The following is a 15,590-nucleotide window of genomic DNA, read 5'->3' as shown; positions in this document are numbered from 1 at the left end:
AACAAGTCAGTATGCTTTCTGTGGCGCTCCAATATCATTATAAATTACGCCTCTTCATACTGTATAAAATTCTGATAATACATTTGTTCACTCAATACGTATCCAGCAATGGGTGTCCATTGTTGTACATCAATAATAATAATAATAATAATAATAATAATAATAATAATAATTATTATTAGGCGTTTATATAGCGCTACGAACCCTCAGGTATCTGAGCGCTGCTTATTATTACCCACGGTGTGCGGTGCGATGCTCAATTTTAATTAATGTGCGTTGCTCCCATACACGTTGCAAACACAACTATTCATGTGTGCATGCATCTTTTAAAAGCATTTGTTAATCCGGTGAGATTGATATTTACATGCACTCCGTGTAACGTGCATGTAAAAGTGGATTAGAGTGTGTATACAGCTTTAAATGCGTTCACAACTTGATAGATTTGCCATTTGCATATGATCCCCAAAGCACGCATGCGTACGATTTCAAACCAGGAAATGAAACGGCACGGAAGCCGTGAAGGTGCTAATGACGGTTGCACAGCGTACAATGAGATGGAAAGCTTTTTGTGGTCGCTGTTGCTTTTGGATTGTGCGGAGCTTAAACACAGTAACAAAAGGTACGTTACCGTTGGATGACACCGACTGGGGCCGCTGCAACGCTTGGACGTAAGCGGAGCAGCCTCACACGCAGGCTGTCAGATCTCCGTCGCGCACGTTTACAGCACAGTCCTTGTCACCAATTGAAGTGACCGGCAGGGAAATAATAATGACAGAGGGCAATACGGGTCACATTAACTTTAATAAATATATTACTTAAGTATAACTATATATATATATATAAGAAGGAGGGAGTCCGTGTACGTCGAGCTGCAGAGGCTCACAGCTGTTAATGTTCAATCAGCATTCCACATTCCTCGTGATGTCGCTGCAGTCCATGACACGCTCCAGGCATGGAATGTTAACAGGGTAGGTAGACTGCTGTGCATCTTTCATTGGAGCACAGATGCTACAATAGACCAAAACCAGTAAAGGGGGGCCCAAAAGAGAACACAAAACACTTCTAATTATAGCAGCACAGTATCACTTGTCAATACAGAGTTATATAGAGTTGAAGTTTATGGTGAGAAGAAAGTGATTTAAAAGCACAAACGAATGCTTAAAAATTATAAAGCAAAGGTTTGAAAGTCCAGCTAATGTCTTAAGAAGTCCAACCGTATGTTTTAAGTTACTTAAAGGAGGTTTCAGTCAAGACCTCTTTCCCAGATCCCAGAGGACATAACGGGACAAAACCAATAGTTAGGCTGTGGTTAAGGTAAGTATGCACTTACACATCTCCCCAGTGAAACGCGGGTAGTTACCAAGTCAGGGGAGTCAGGAGAGCTCCACAGATAATACTCAGGCCCAGATTTCACTACCATTGCAAGAGGAGGGATGGCCACAGACCAAGGACTTCAGCCAAAGGCAAGATGGTCTCAGTCCAGGGAACCTCCAAAATGGTTCTCAGGGTGTCACTAGTGCAGAGGTAGTTTTGTGTGCCCGGTTGGTGTTGGTTCTGCTCTCCAATGACGGACAGTTACAGAAGAGGGCAGAATCAGAACCCCAGGGCTCGTGACAAAGGACCCACAATGAAGAACAGCACAGAAGATGCAGCAGCAGTGGAGGAGAATCAACGGTGACCTTTTTTACAGGTGACACAAGACAAGACAATAGAACTTGGCTCCAGCAGCAAACTCTGTCCATCGACCAACAGCATCAGTAGGGACACAAGCAGCAATGTCCTACAATCAGATTGCCAAACTTAAGAGCAGCAAGGGAGGCCATCTCAGGGGCACAGGAGGGGTAGCAGCACTTGAAGGAAGAGATTCAGGGGAGTCCAAAGATGCAACAAGGATGGTGAGTCGACTGTTCCTGCTGACTGAAGAGAGGGAAGCTCCTCAACAGCTTTCCCCTGGTCAAAAGAAGCGGCAGAGATTTGCCTTGTGGGATCTGGAGCAGCAATGATGGCTTCTAGAAGATGCTCTTGCATCCTCCTTGATCCTTACGGCTTCTTTGAATTCAGAACCCAGTGGTCAACTCTGATCCTCAGCAGATGTATACGAGTTAGAGGGGATGTGAATCAGTGGGTAATATGTGATATGGTCGCCGGAAAAATCCAGCGGCCGAAAATACAGATTTTTTGTGTGCACTTATCAATGCATTTATGTGCGGGGGAGACCCCCTGCTACTCCCCATACTCCCCTTGCAATACATTATTACCCTAACCCACCCCCAAAATGTATATGCATTGAAAAGTGAATTTTTAAAAACGGCCGTGGGATTTTTGTTGCCGACTTTATCACTGGCACACCTCTACCCCACCTCAGACTGGTTCCCATTTAGCCAATGCATGGTCATTTGCCCAGAGAATGTGAGGAAGACTACCAGCAAAGCCAGTGGTTCTGGAAGACAAAGCGTAAAAAAACAAGGTAACTATCAGATGCGCAACGTCACTGAGCTGACCGGGCTGAAGACCCCCCAATAAATGTTAGCTGAGGGGTGGGGCTTCCATGCCCTTTAAAAGTTCAAAGGATCAGGAACATGCTTCTGTACGCATTTTGTTTCGATGATCAAGCTCTGCCCGTTTCCTAGCGTCACAGACCCCCGGAGACACACAGGCTGCGTCCCTGGCTCTGCAGCCAGTGTCCTAATGCACTCGACAACACATTTCTTTTGTCATCAGCAGCTGAGCCTTTCTTATGCATTTTGGTGAATTTCCAACTAAAAGACCACCAGTCACCTTGCCTGTGACAGTTAAAGCGAGCAACACAATAAAAAACCCTGTTAAAATGTGTTCATACCCATAACGTCCAATAGCTCAATATGCCAAAAAGTAATGTTTGCTTTGATGTCCTTAGTTGAATGTTCTTAAAACCACACATAACAACACGCTGGAGGTTTGTGACAAATCTCCAAACCTAAGTGAGTTTATGACACAACTTATTTTATTGTGTGTCTTAAAGCGCTGAAAATAAAGAGGGTAAATAGATATGTTGCCTTTTGCATCTTATAGTTTTCCATTCAGGATGTGGAAAACAAAAGTACACTGATATTATTTTGGCCCAACATGCTGCTATAAGGATTTGTATGCTGTCATGATGCTTTACTATGCAATTTGTGTATTTTACAAGTAAACTCTGTAGGACAGTATTATTTTAGGTCTTGACACCCAAAACTTAAATATGTGTTCCAAGTAAAGCGTGGAAGAAGGTGGCCGTGCCCAAATTGCAGAGTGGGTTAAAATCCCTGCTTCGCTGTTTAGTGTAAGTGTGTGATCCTGGGCAAATCATGTAATCTCGCCCTGACTTCAAGTTCAAAAATGGGAGTGCTTATGAGTGATTACATTTACACCCTTACAATAGGACAGTTTTAATAAATGTAGGGACACATTGATGTACCCTGGTGTTCCTCTGCTAGTGGCTCCAAAACTTTCATGTAGAAATGCATTATTGCTGCATTGGCCTTCCCCCGTCTCGTATCACTTGATTTGACAGGTAGATATAGCCTCACCAGCCAGTCAGTGCACCAGAGATTCTAGTGTAGAGGACTAAATGTGGTACAACAAACATTACATTTTCTCCCCTGTTGCTCCGAGCCACTGAAGTTGCTTGGGCCGTCCAGAGTACTGCCCCACACTCTGCTATGTCCTGTTATGCTATGATATTGAATCTTTCATTGCACACCATCTGCCAATTTCACACATTCTGGGACCTTCAGGATCTGCAAGAAGTGGGTGTTTTCGGACTTAAAGGAGAGAGTTAATTGGCTGTAACATTGAAGCTGCACTAGAATAGTCTCATTACAATGAGTAAAGAAGTTAGATGCCCCTACACAAGTAAGTTTGCCACTCCTTCACCGTCTCTGAAGATAGCGCCTCTCGCAACATTTTTAAGGGTTAGCCCTGCCTACATTTTAACATAGGTGCACGCCTGGATGTGCGCACTTGCATGTTGTTAAGCAGAGAGGTGAGGAAGCCTTTCCCCAAAACTGGCGGTGTTAAAGTTTTACTGTGTTCAGAAAAATGTACTTGAGCAAACGCATTAAAACTTTAAAGCTTCTACTTTCAAGAAAGACTTTCATCACCTCTCTGCATACAGTGGGTCCCCACACCAGACCATGGGGGGGGGACATTGGGGGTGGAGCCTCCAAGTTTGCCCCACCTATTTTCTGAATTGCCCCCTCCCATCACCACTTAGCCCCCCCACCCCCCGAAATGTAGGTTTCGTTGTGCCCCTGGTAACTATATATTGGCTACTATACAGCAACCTTGCAATAAAAATGAATGGTGCACTCCCAAAAAGTGTACACCTCTCTGCCTTAGAGAGAAAATCCACCCAGGTAACTAAAAGTAGGGAGTGGGGTCCACCACGCCAGGTCTAATGAAAAATATATACAAACCTAATTTAACAAGAATGTGCCTGGAAAATCATTCTCTTCAAAACATAATCAAGCACTTTAAATATAGATCAAAAACAGTAAAAGGGGCACAAAATGGGACCTCCAAACACCTTAACCTATAGCAACACAATATCACCCAAAAGTAACCAGGGTGACTCCCTTCTTGAAGGCACTGACTGCTCGCAAGGAGGGCTTGGACAATTATCGCCTGTAGGCTACTTAACCGAACTATTGGAATGGAGAGTTGTTGCAAAACTTTAGTGGGTGATGGGACGGACGGAGAGGACGGCAGTCGGGTTGTCACAGATTTCATATTTAGGTTCCTGAATGATAAATACAGAGAAAAGATGTTGGCCGAGGAGGACGAGGAGATGGATTGAGGGCTGGTTGGTGGGCAGCATGACCTGAAGTGCAGAAGATGAAAATGTGTTTAAGTGTGCATATTTGATGATCTACAGCTAATGCCCATTTTTGAAGCCACGATAAGTAATTGCGCTTCCATCTTCCTGGTGGTGGAACTTTTGAAAGAGAAATGTCTAGCAAATTATGAACAAACATGCACACATTCAAGCAAGCCCTATAAACTGGTATGAACATAATAAGGCTGGATGGAGCTGTTGATCGCCCTGATGCAGGCCTTTTCAGTCACTTAGCCGAAACATGTCACTGGGAGGTTTTTAACCCAAAGCAAGGACAGTAGATTGTGTTTAACTGGCGTGAAGCTGATGCCTGTCTTCGCCTCATCTTTAGGTTTGGCACCAGCGCATTTGGTGTGCCAGGGTAGCCTTAGACATTGATGCAGCGTATCCACCGCCGTCACCAGTGGGCTTGCTGCGGTAATGCACAGGTCTGTACAGAGCACCAAAGGACGGGCACTGATGGTTTCTTGGTGGAAGGCCACATTGGTTCCAGGTAGCGAGTTTTTGGTTCCGTGGTGCGGTGTTCCTCGCCGGCAGAGATAGAGGTGTGGTCTGGACAGGCATTCGCTGTTGCTCCCGCATCAGTAGGATAGTGTTGGTGGGTGTGCGATGTGCTTGAGATTCTCGGCAAGCGCTTCTTTGGTGTGCTCCCCATGCATGCCGTGTTTTTCGTGATCTTTGAGGCGCGCGCCATGTTAGGAACCCTGAACGCTATTTCTTTTGATTCTTGTGCAGCCTCCTCATCCCACATACACTGACGCACTGTGTGATGCCGGGCACTTCGCGATCTCTGCAAATTGGGAGCCCTCAGACACTGCCGCGGGGGAGCACCGCAGGCAGCGGAACACGTCCTCATTAATTCCGGCACACACCCTCTAACGCTCCTGACCCAAGCCACGGCGCGCGCACGCACCCGCCCGGAAACATTCATGGATGCCAACGACTTGCCTTCCAGATGATGCATAAGGGCTGTTTGATACCTAATGAGTTCGGTGCAGCACCTGACAGCTCGCGGATAATTAATGGCGGCGCGGTGATGGGAATCAGGAACAAGGCTTAGGGAGAAGCCAGTCACCTTATTATGTGTCATGAGGCGTCTGCTCAGCGCGTAAGCACAATGCATCTGCCGCGCGACAAGGCGGGCCTCTGCACGGAGCTGCGCACCTTCCCAGCACCAAGGGACTGGTGGAGGAAGGGGGTGAGGGGTGGGCACGGCTGGAGCGGAGCGGAGGTGTGCTACAGGGAACGGGTGCGTTACAGCAAGGGAGCAGGCGTGTCGCCGCTAAGGTACACTAGCGTAACAAATATAGAAAGCGGGGGGGGGGGGGGACAGCTAGGGAGGCGATGCGTTGCATTGTGTGCTTATAGATCATGTGGAGCACCTTTGGAATAGATGTGCGACATGGTTAGGGCAGAGCTAGGGAACATGTGTGCTCGCTAAGTAGCGTGAGAAACAGCTAGAGCACCTGGCTATGGTACATGTGTGGCACAGCTAGGAACAGGGGTGAAAGATATTGCGTGTGTGTGGTACAGCCAGTGAAGGTGGCTGTTAGAGAAAGGGGCCTATGGAAGAGCTAGGGAGGGAAGGTGTTGCCGCCAGATTATGGCCACTGCGTGGAACTCCCTTGGAAGAGAAGTGGCATAGCTAGGGAAGCGAGTTATATGGCAAGGCAACAGATGTGACACGGCTAGGGAACATATGTACTGCGGCTAAGGAACAGGTATACAGGTATAGAGCAGCTAGGGAACAGGTGAGATGTGGCTAGGGTACAGGCATGGCACAGCTAGGGAGGTGGGTGCTACATCGATGATGGGCTTGCTTTTCACCTATGCTACAGACGCGGTGACAGCTAAGTCAGGGGTGTGTTAAAGCTAGGGCACAGATGTTATAAGGCTCCTGCGCGTATGTCGCACATCTAGGGAAGGTGGGTGTTAGAGCTAGGGTGGTCCTGACAAAAGCTAGGGAGTGGGAGTGGAACAGCATTGCAACTGGTGTAGTACAGGCAGTGAGAAGATGTGGGGGACCTAGGGAACAGGTGTGACAGAAAAAGGGGACGGTCATCACCAAATCTGCCACTGCAGCCAGACTCAACCACCTCAATATCAGAACATCCATCATCTTCTTCCTTTCAATACTTCTAAAGAGCTCATCTCCTCCTTAGTCCTTTCTAGATCTGACTACTGTGCCAGTCTCCTCTGTGGACTTCCCAACTTTGCTTATTCACATCTGGAGATATTCCCCAGCTTTGCGGTCTGCACACTTTTCAACGTTCTCACTTTACCTCTACCTCCTTTGCCCGTCACCAGCATGGCTGCCATCTATGAAAGTAAGGGCTAAGTAGAAGCTCCTTCTCATCATATTCAAAACTCTCCATGGACTTGCCCCATCCTACCTATCTGCTCATCTCACTCCCTACTCTCCTCCTCACTCTTTAGGAACATATTTAGCTCACATCCTTGCCACCACTCGAGCCCCCTGTGCTTCCTCTGGTTTCTGCTCTGACTCTCTCCTTGCTCCCGAACTCTGGAACGCTCTTCCCCACCCCTTCCCCCTCCGCACTACTCAAACTCCAGCCCTATTTGAATCCAACCTCAAAGATCTCCTTTCTGAAGAACTGGTTTCCTCGCATTCGATGCTACTGCATCACCCTGCTTCCCTCTAGCCCTACCCTTCATGGACAACCGTACAGCACTTTTCCGTCACCCCTCCAACCTTAATCTTCCTCCATCATCCCATTCCTATGTCATTCTGTCCTGCCCTTGTCCCAGGTTTATGTTTCCACCTTCATCTGCAATATCTGGTTTTCAAGTCGCATTCTCTCACCCCATTGTAAAAAAAACAATGTCCTCCGCTTTGTAATCAATGGTAAATGTTGTGTGCGTTTTTGTGCCAAAAATGCATTGCTTTCCCTGTGATGTTTATAAATAAATCAATACATCCGGGAGTATAACCCAGGAGTAACAGTTTTGTCGTGAAAGCAAGACAATGAGGAGTAACACTAGTTTTAATCTCGTTCCGCGCTTAGAGACTGGGCTCGGGTATTCAGCAAATTAATTAATTCAACATAAAAAATGTCACACATCTAAGGAGCAGGAATAGCGCAGCTAGTAGTTTGGCAAGGCAAGTAAACTTGTATTTTGCTAATGGATGCATAGTATCAGTGTGTGACATTCCCTACTACTACACACATGCGCATAAGATGCTGCTCCAAGAATGAAGCACCAGACTACATCTCGGGCCCTCACGTGATGCACGACACCTTGCGTTATCCACCCGCAAAGGACATACTCCAACTGCTCACCCTTGCACTCATGCACCTGTATCCCAGCACTCGGGTCAAATCCTGCAGAAGTGCACCCACACACAAACCGATAGCGCCACATAGCCAAATCACTGGCCTATGTGTACTCTACACACACAGACCAAGTCATGTAATACAACATAGGGAACAGGTGCGGCACAGTTACTGCACTGGTATGCAGCAAGTAGGGGGAAAAGTGAAGCCTGCTTAGAAGAGAAGTCACGCTGACTCCAAGCGTCCGATGAAAGCTCTGGAGGCACTAATGTGTGCAATGCCCATAAGCATTGTGAAGTCCTGCATCTGGGGTCCAATGCATGAATTCATGCATGGCACAGTGCCCTTCCAAATGGACTAGTCAACAGGGATTCTCTGAACATTAGGGAGAAAAACATTCCCACCCAACCATCCATCTTTTTCATGAGCCCTTACAGCCAAGTATGATGACACTTCCGGTGATGACGGTGCGTGGTATAAATAACTTTAACATTGACTATAAGGGCACAACAGCCCTCCGCTCTAAGAGAAAGGTCTGATGTTAAGCCAAGACTGGAGCTCTGCCTGATATGGCAACTCTGGCACGGACTCAGCTGAGCAGAGTATGGTCAGGGCAGCCTTCAGGAGATTGGGGCATTTCCCAGTAGGCCGCTGAGATCCAGGGCAGGCAATCAGTCTGGCCCTTGAGTGCACCTACCTGATGCAATTGCTCCAATATAGATGGGAGAGGGCGCAATACCTGGCCAGAATGCTGAATAAGCTGTGACGCAGCAGGCGTGCTTCGTCTTCTCATCAATGTTTTTGATTACTCATACAGGGAAGAAAATAATCAGCAAATACAAAAGCAATTCAAATGCAAAAGTTTCACGCACATACACATCAAACTGTGAAACAGGACTCCTGCTTGCTGTATTCTTTTGTTTTTTTGCCAGAACATGCAATCAATTAACCCCTGTTTATTTCGTTTCATTGTTTGTATAGCGCCTTTCACCATGGGTATGGTCCCAAAGCACTGTAGGTTTAACGCCCTCGGAGGGGCCGTAGTCTGAAGTCTGGGAAAGTTAGGAGGTGCGTGTGACAAGGATGAAAAAGATTAGGAAGGCCAGCATGGCCAGAGCACAACGCACGTGTTACTTATTATGGTGATTCTTGTACTACTACTTTTCTGTCAAAATCATGGGACGTGCTAAAGAAGTACAATAGCTCGTGGCTGATATGGGAACAATCCTATCCAAAAAGTATGAATGGGCTACGAGTATGCGTGTGTCCCTGCAAAGAGTGGGTGGCTTGCCAGAAGACAAGGACTGTAATTCAGTCATCGTTGGACTGGATGTGATTCTCACCAGAAACCAGTAACCAGTTGTAAAGACTGGTAGGGGGTGTCTGTACTTCTGCTCTCTATATGGTAGAGGAGAGGCACAGAAGACCCCAGCCAAGATTCTCTATTACGGTAGCAATGGACGAGCAATCAAGGCCTAGCTTCTCAGGAGGTGATGCAGGCTGGTTCTTAAGTACAGTGTAGTCCCCCAACCTCCACAAAGGAATGTCCACACACTGTATTACTGAAAACACAGTCTTTATATAATTAATATTCAAAGGTATGTACATGATCACAATAACGCACTTTGTACTCGGAAATCAACAATGATAAATATATACGATTCTAAAGTGGTACGACCAATGTTATAAAATCTCATTAAAGTGCATCAACTGTACGGTTAAAATGTCACACAGATCAATAACGAGGAAACCAGCAATAGAGATAGGAAGGAACACAAGATGGTTGAAACAATAGGCAGAATGCTGACCCCTACCCTTAGGCACAGCTCTGTGTGGAGGTCCCCCCACCTGGGCAACCTGTAAATAAAGATATATAGCACAAGCCCAGTCCATATATTGTTCAATAGTCTTATTTCCTCCTATTAAGGTTTTACCCCCCCAATGTACCTGGTGGAGTAGAGTTCTCCGAAGATGCGTCGACCGATCCTTCTTGAGTGACTCCCTTAAAAGCAGGAGCCACGGATCGTCGAGAGGCGTTGAGGAACTCGGCGTTCGGTGTCGGGGAATCGACGGCCCTTCTTGAGTGCCCTCCCTTTAAGGCAGGAGTCACGGGTCGTCGAACGTCCGACGGCGAACAGGTTGAAGTACGGCCGTGAAGTGGCAGCTTCGTTCCTAGCGGTGCTCGTCGACGACAGAGCGTTGGCGTCCTGCAAGGAAGAGGCGTGCGGGGCACCTCGGTGATGATAGTTCTGGACCACAAAGAGATGATGAAGAACTGTGGCCCGGCAAGGGCGTCGAGCCATCGGTGTCTCTGTGGTCCTTAGGTGGTAGGAAACCCACCAGCGGATGCTCCTCGGCGCGTCGACGGTCGGGTCTTCTCCAGCGGGATAAAGCGGGCGACGATGCAGACGAGAGCATCCGATGATCAAATGAAGTTCTTAGGCAAACGGGAGCACAGCGGCTCCGGTCGTCGACGTCGGTCGTCGACAGTGGGGGACAGCAGTCCGGGTGCTTCTCTTTGATATTCCGCGGCAGTCCCCGTCTCGGGTCGGCAGCCTGTCAAAGGTCCGTCTACCAGGGAGCGTTGGCAAAGATCAGCTGTGCACGATGGTCCCTTGTAGCTCGGGAAGAGGGCGCCTTACCAGGTCCTCTCTGGGTCAGTCCTTGGAGACACAGCAGCTTTCATATTGTGAAGGAGAGCAACAGCACTTCTTCTCGTCCAGAGGGGCTTCAAGGTCAAGCTTCAGTTACTCCAGTTACTCGTAGTAGTGGACTTCAGCTTCTGAACACGATTCCTAGCAGTGATAGGTCCCCAGATATACTGTTGATCTCCCATTCATTCCGCTGGGTCACACTCAAGCATCCAATCACAACTAAGGGCATTCATGCAGGTAGGCAGCCAATCAGGCACACGAGGTATTCAGGCCATTCACTTCTCTCCAGACACTCACAACAAGTTATGTGTATTGGGACAAGTACCGAGCCATTCAACACTCATACCGGTTTCGGGCAGGGTTGTCTCAGTCATTGTGTCAACCACCAGATACTAGACATCCACAACACAGAATGCATATTCGTCACACACTCTATTCACCCGGGTCCCACCTACAGGAGGTACCCACAACATACATCACTGGGAAGGCTCCAGCTAGTCTGGCCGGGCCTTCACAACAACACCATATATGGCACTTCCACCCAACAGCCAGGCAGGGGGAAGGGACAGAGTCAGGGCTTCCCAGGACTTTGGGAAAACAAGGTAATAGGTAATAGAAAGCAAGAGGACACAGGGGCCATCTTGTTTTCCATCATAAATCAACTGATCCCAATGGCAGGGCCGGGGTATCCCAAAATGGAGGATACTCTGCGCACCTGTCAAATTCAGCATGGAGCTGCCACCAGCCCATACCCTGCTCTGCGGGCCACCCACAGGTGCCCAAAAACATACACTAGGGGCACAGGGTTGTACCCCCACCCATGGGTGCCATAAGGGTATCCCACGGGTCCGTTCACCAAACCAAAAGAGAGAGAGCTGCACCACCAGGAGTCCCACATGAACTCCTGCACGGAAAACACGACAGAACACACGATAAAAAGCAGAAAAGGACAAGGATACGGAGGCCCTTTCCCTCCGATGCATTTCCAGCAACACACCAGTTTCATGTGAAAAGGTGCGCAAGCCACATCAAGGGTAAATACTTCAAGACCAAACTGAATGAGACATGCAAACAGGGGAATAAAAAGCGAAGAACCACCCCCACCCGAAGTGAAAGTTAACTATTTCACATTGCAGTTAAAAGTATTCCTTGTCTGCCTTTCAAGAAGTGTCAATTGCTTGTAAAAAATGGTGACAGAATTTGAATACAAGACTAAGGGCCCAATCCTGAAGAGCAAGCAAAGATAGGATAGTGTTTGTACATGAAGGAGGAACACTTTCCTTGAAAGCACCATATTCTGTTAAAAAAAGGATGTGGTGCAGGGACATGTAGGACTCAGCTTTTGCAATGGCCCTGGTAACTACCAGAAATGCAAGACAGGGACTGTGAGGGGATTCTCTTGGCAGAGTCCTGCTTTTGCATGTCAAAAAACAGGAGTTAACATATGACTCCTGTTAGGTGTGAAAGCTTAAGGACACTTTGGACATTTGAAAAGCATCAGTCTTTAAAGAAGTGCTCGTAGTAGTGCCACTGAAGCACATGTTAGTCCCACAATATATTTTAGCAGCTTTTTCTGCAGGAAAGCACGCCTTCTCCCCTCCAATCCCCCCACCCACCTCAGAATGGTGGTGATGGAAACTGGAGGGAAGAATGTCTGCTTTGCACACGACTTTCATCGCAATCTCAGAATTGGACCCGGAATCGCCTGGGGAGCATCTTAAAGGGTGATGATATTAGCACAAGCCCAGCTACATGGGCGTAATTTTAGGGGGGTGGGGGGGCAGGGGTGTTTGTCCCCCCCCCAACTTTCATGGCACACCATTTTGTCCCCATTCATTTGGTTGGGGCACCTTTTCTTCAGATGCCATGCCTCCCCCCAACATTTTCAGCAAAGTTACTCCACTGTCCAGCTACATAAACCTTTTCCAATGATGGACTATAGCCATCCCATTTAAGTCTGTAGGAAGCACCACTCAAAGCACAGCAGCGCAAGAGTGAAACCGATAGTGCTGCCTAGTTGCTGGGGAGAAAAGGTCACTTGAAAAAGAAGCAGTGCTGGAAATGGAAATTATTAACTGTGGGATCCCACCAGCGACACAGTGGGGGGTTGAGGTGGAGTTCTCAGCCCGTAACCCCTCTTATAAATAAACATTTCTATTTCAGGACATCAACAGTGATTTCCAACATGACACCTAGTCAATGAGCGAGAATGGGCCTCACTCAATTTTATGAAAATGGAAAGGCACTCAGCTGAGGGAGTGTGACTCAGTACAGTAATGTTGCTAACGATGCCCAATGAATGGGAAAAGACATGCAGTGCTGCAAATGCTGACTTTGTGTAAACTGGGAAAAGGCACCTTTTGACAGATTCAAAACTGCAGCAGTACACGTGGGAAAAGATACATTGAAATGCTGTTCCTTTGAAAAATAAAAAGGAGGAATTGTGCCTTACATTTAAAAAGTGATGCCAAGTGACATATTTCAGAGAAAGACACAAATAAACAGACATTTAAATGGAAAGGCTTACTTTTTGAAGAAGTGAACGAGAATTTTCTATGTAACTGTGGCATATGTGTGGATAATACCTAAAGTGAACTTCTATCTGTCCAAACCGTATACAAACAACATGCCCAGATATAATGGTAAATGTTACATGTAAGCACATCTTGTCGATTTAAAGCTGTATTTTATGAAGTATGGATGCAGCTGGTGTTTTCCCCACTGAACTGAAAAGCCTGTGACTTTGAAAATCTAGACTCAGGACCTGTGGGCTGGGCCCCCCAGGAGAAGTAGGTCTGGTTCAGTTAGAAATACAAATACATAACAGAGACTTAGATCACAATGATCGGAGCTGTAGATAACATGGCTAACAGAGATGACCTTTAAGGTCAGGTCTCCCATTAGCTGTGCATTAGTGGCCAACAGGAATGACCTTTTCAGGGCTAACTTGACCTCAATAAATGGCTTCAGTGTCACTAATGGATGATCAAACATTGTGTATGAAACAGGCCTTGCTGAGGAGCAGATGTTCATGTCAGGTCACAAGAACAGAAATTATCTTAAAAAAAGGTTGAAGCTAGTGTAAAGATGAGGGACACGTGATGCCTTGCCATGTGATTAACATTAGGCCCCTTTTCTTTAATAAAAAAGAGAATGCTATGTCCCAGTGAGCTCATCCTAGACTCATATTAAAGGGGATATTCAGTGTCACTTAAATATGAATCCTGTGTGATGTATACAGGCTGTGGTATAAAGACAATTATGATTCCGGCCTTCTAATTATTCCGAGGGAATGGAAAGTTGGTGTAGTGATAGGTTATGGAAATAAGGTTTGGCTCTTGAAGGGTCAGAGTTGTGACTATTTCGGCTCAGGAGTAAATCGATAAAGATGATGGCTCCTCCCAGGAAGGGCGTGTCGAGATATGATTAGTATTTATTAGTATTTTCTGACTCCCCATAAAATATAGAACTCATATATATGTGCCTGCAGCTGTCTGAAAAAATAGGGTAGCTGCAATGTTGTTAGATTTTTATGGACAATGAAAAAATGAAAACCACTTGTCATTTTGGGATGATGAGTCTGTCATGATGCCCACTCCCGGGGAGCCGGTTCAAGCCCTGCGTCCCCGAAAGCGGACAACCAGTCCCCAAGGAAGGACCCAGCAACCCCATATAGAGGCCCTTTGGACAGTGTCCTGGCGCCTATGGCGCCAGGCTCATAAAAGACATCAGTCCTGGCGCCATAGGCGCCAGGCTCATTATGGGAGTGCTTGGGTGCACTTACCTGATGCAGACCATGCTGCAGGTTCCCGGCCTCCTTGAGGCCTGAAAGGAACTACTTTAACTGTGGGACTAATTTACCATCCGGGCGTGGTCGGGGAAGGATACATACCTGATTGGAGGAAGGATACATACCTGGAACCTCTTCCAAGGCTATTTAAACCACACCCGAACAGCCACACGTGCTTCGCGTTGTTCTGCATCTAGCAGCTGGACGCTCACCGTGTCTGCTCCTGCATCCTGACTTCTGCCACGCCTGCCAGCATCCTGGATCACCTGCAAAGGAAGAGAAGAAGAGAACAGAAGAAGGAAAAGTCCTTACCTGCTAAAACCGCATCCCAGAGACATCTCGCCGTCAATCCTGAAAAGGAAGACTTTTATTTAAAAGCTCATTGCGTCGATCGCTGCAGCGCCGCATTCCACTCACCTTTACAGGGCGCCTCCATGTTCAGCAGCGATCATCCGGATTCGCAGTCACGCCCCAGCGCCTAGGGAGAAAAAGACCAGAACAAGGTGAGAGAGAGAAGGGAATAAGGAAAGCTAAATCTCCATGTTAAGACTTACCTGTTGATTCATTCCCTCTCCATTTCGGGTCCGCGCCGCATCCTGACATTTCCGGACCCCGGCCCCTAAGGGGAAAAAGAGACATCAGCGTTAATGAGCGAATGAAAAGACATTACCAAAAAAAGCTCATTAAAGACTTACCTGATTTCTACAAGGATTTCACCTCTCATCTCGGGTCGGTGCCTGTTCCCCGGCATTCCGTACCCCGGCCCCTATGGGGAAAAAGACACTAGCATTAGTACATTAATGCATGGACACAAGGGGAACCTCTTATCAAAAAACTTACCTGGAAGCCAAGCAAGTTTGGTTCTCACCAATCCGAAAATCCAGTGAAGTAACTAGTTACCAACGCGCCCCTGCATCAGAAGCAGGATGGAGAGCTTGTCCTTCCAGACCCTAAGGTGAGAGGCTACGAGGAATCACAGAAGGGTTTCGAGGAGG

At 47.2% G+C, this 15,590-nt stretch overlaps 1 protein-coding gene across 2 annotated transcripts in view; it reads right to left on the bottom strand.

Annotated features, from left to right (window-relative positions):
• Positions 1–15,590, bottom strand: part of NXPH4 (neurexophilin 4) — a 611,503-nt gene that overhangs the window by 277,729 nt on the left and 318,184 nt on the right. The window contains exon 1 of one of the 2 annotated variants that reach the window (XM_069653568.1): positions 629–836. The exons of the other annotated variant lie outside the window; for it this stretch is intronic. The gene's annotated coding sequence lies outside the window, so the exon portion shown is untranslated. Of the gene's footprint in view, positions 1–628; positions 837–15,590 lie in introns of those variants that run through there. 2 annotated transcript variants of the gene reach the window in all.

The sequence above is a fragment of the Ambystoma mexicanum genome, chromosome 3q (assembly GCF_040938575.1).
Source record: "Ambystoma mexicanum isolate Mex_15411 chromosome 3q, UKY_AmexF1_1, whole genome shotgun sequence".
Taxonomy (NCBI): domain Eukaryota; kingdom Metazoa; phylum Chordata; class Amphibia; order Caudata; family Ambystomatidae; genus Ambystoma; species Ambystoma mexicanum.
The sequence above is the reverse complement of the archived record's forward strand: the minus strand, read 5'-3'. Positions and strand labels throughout refer to the sequence as shown.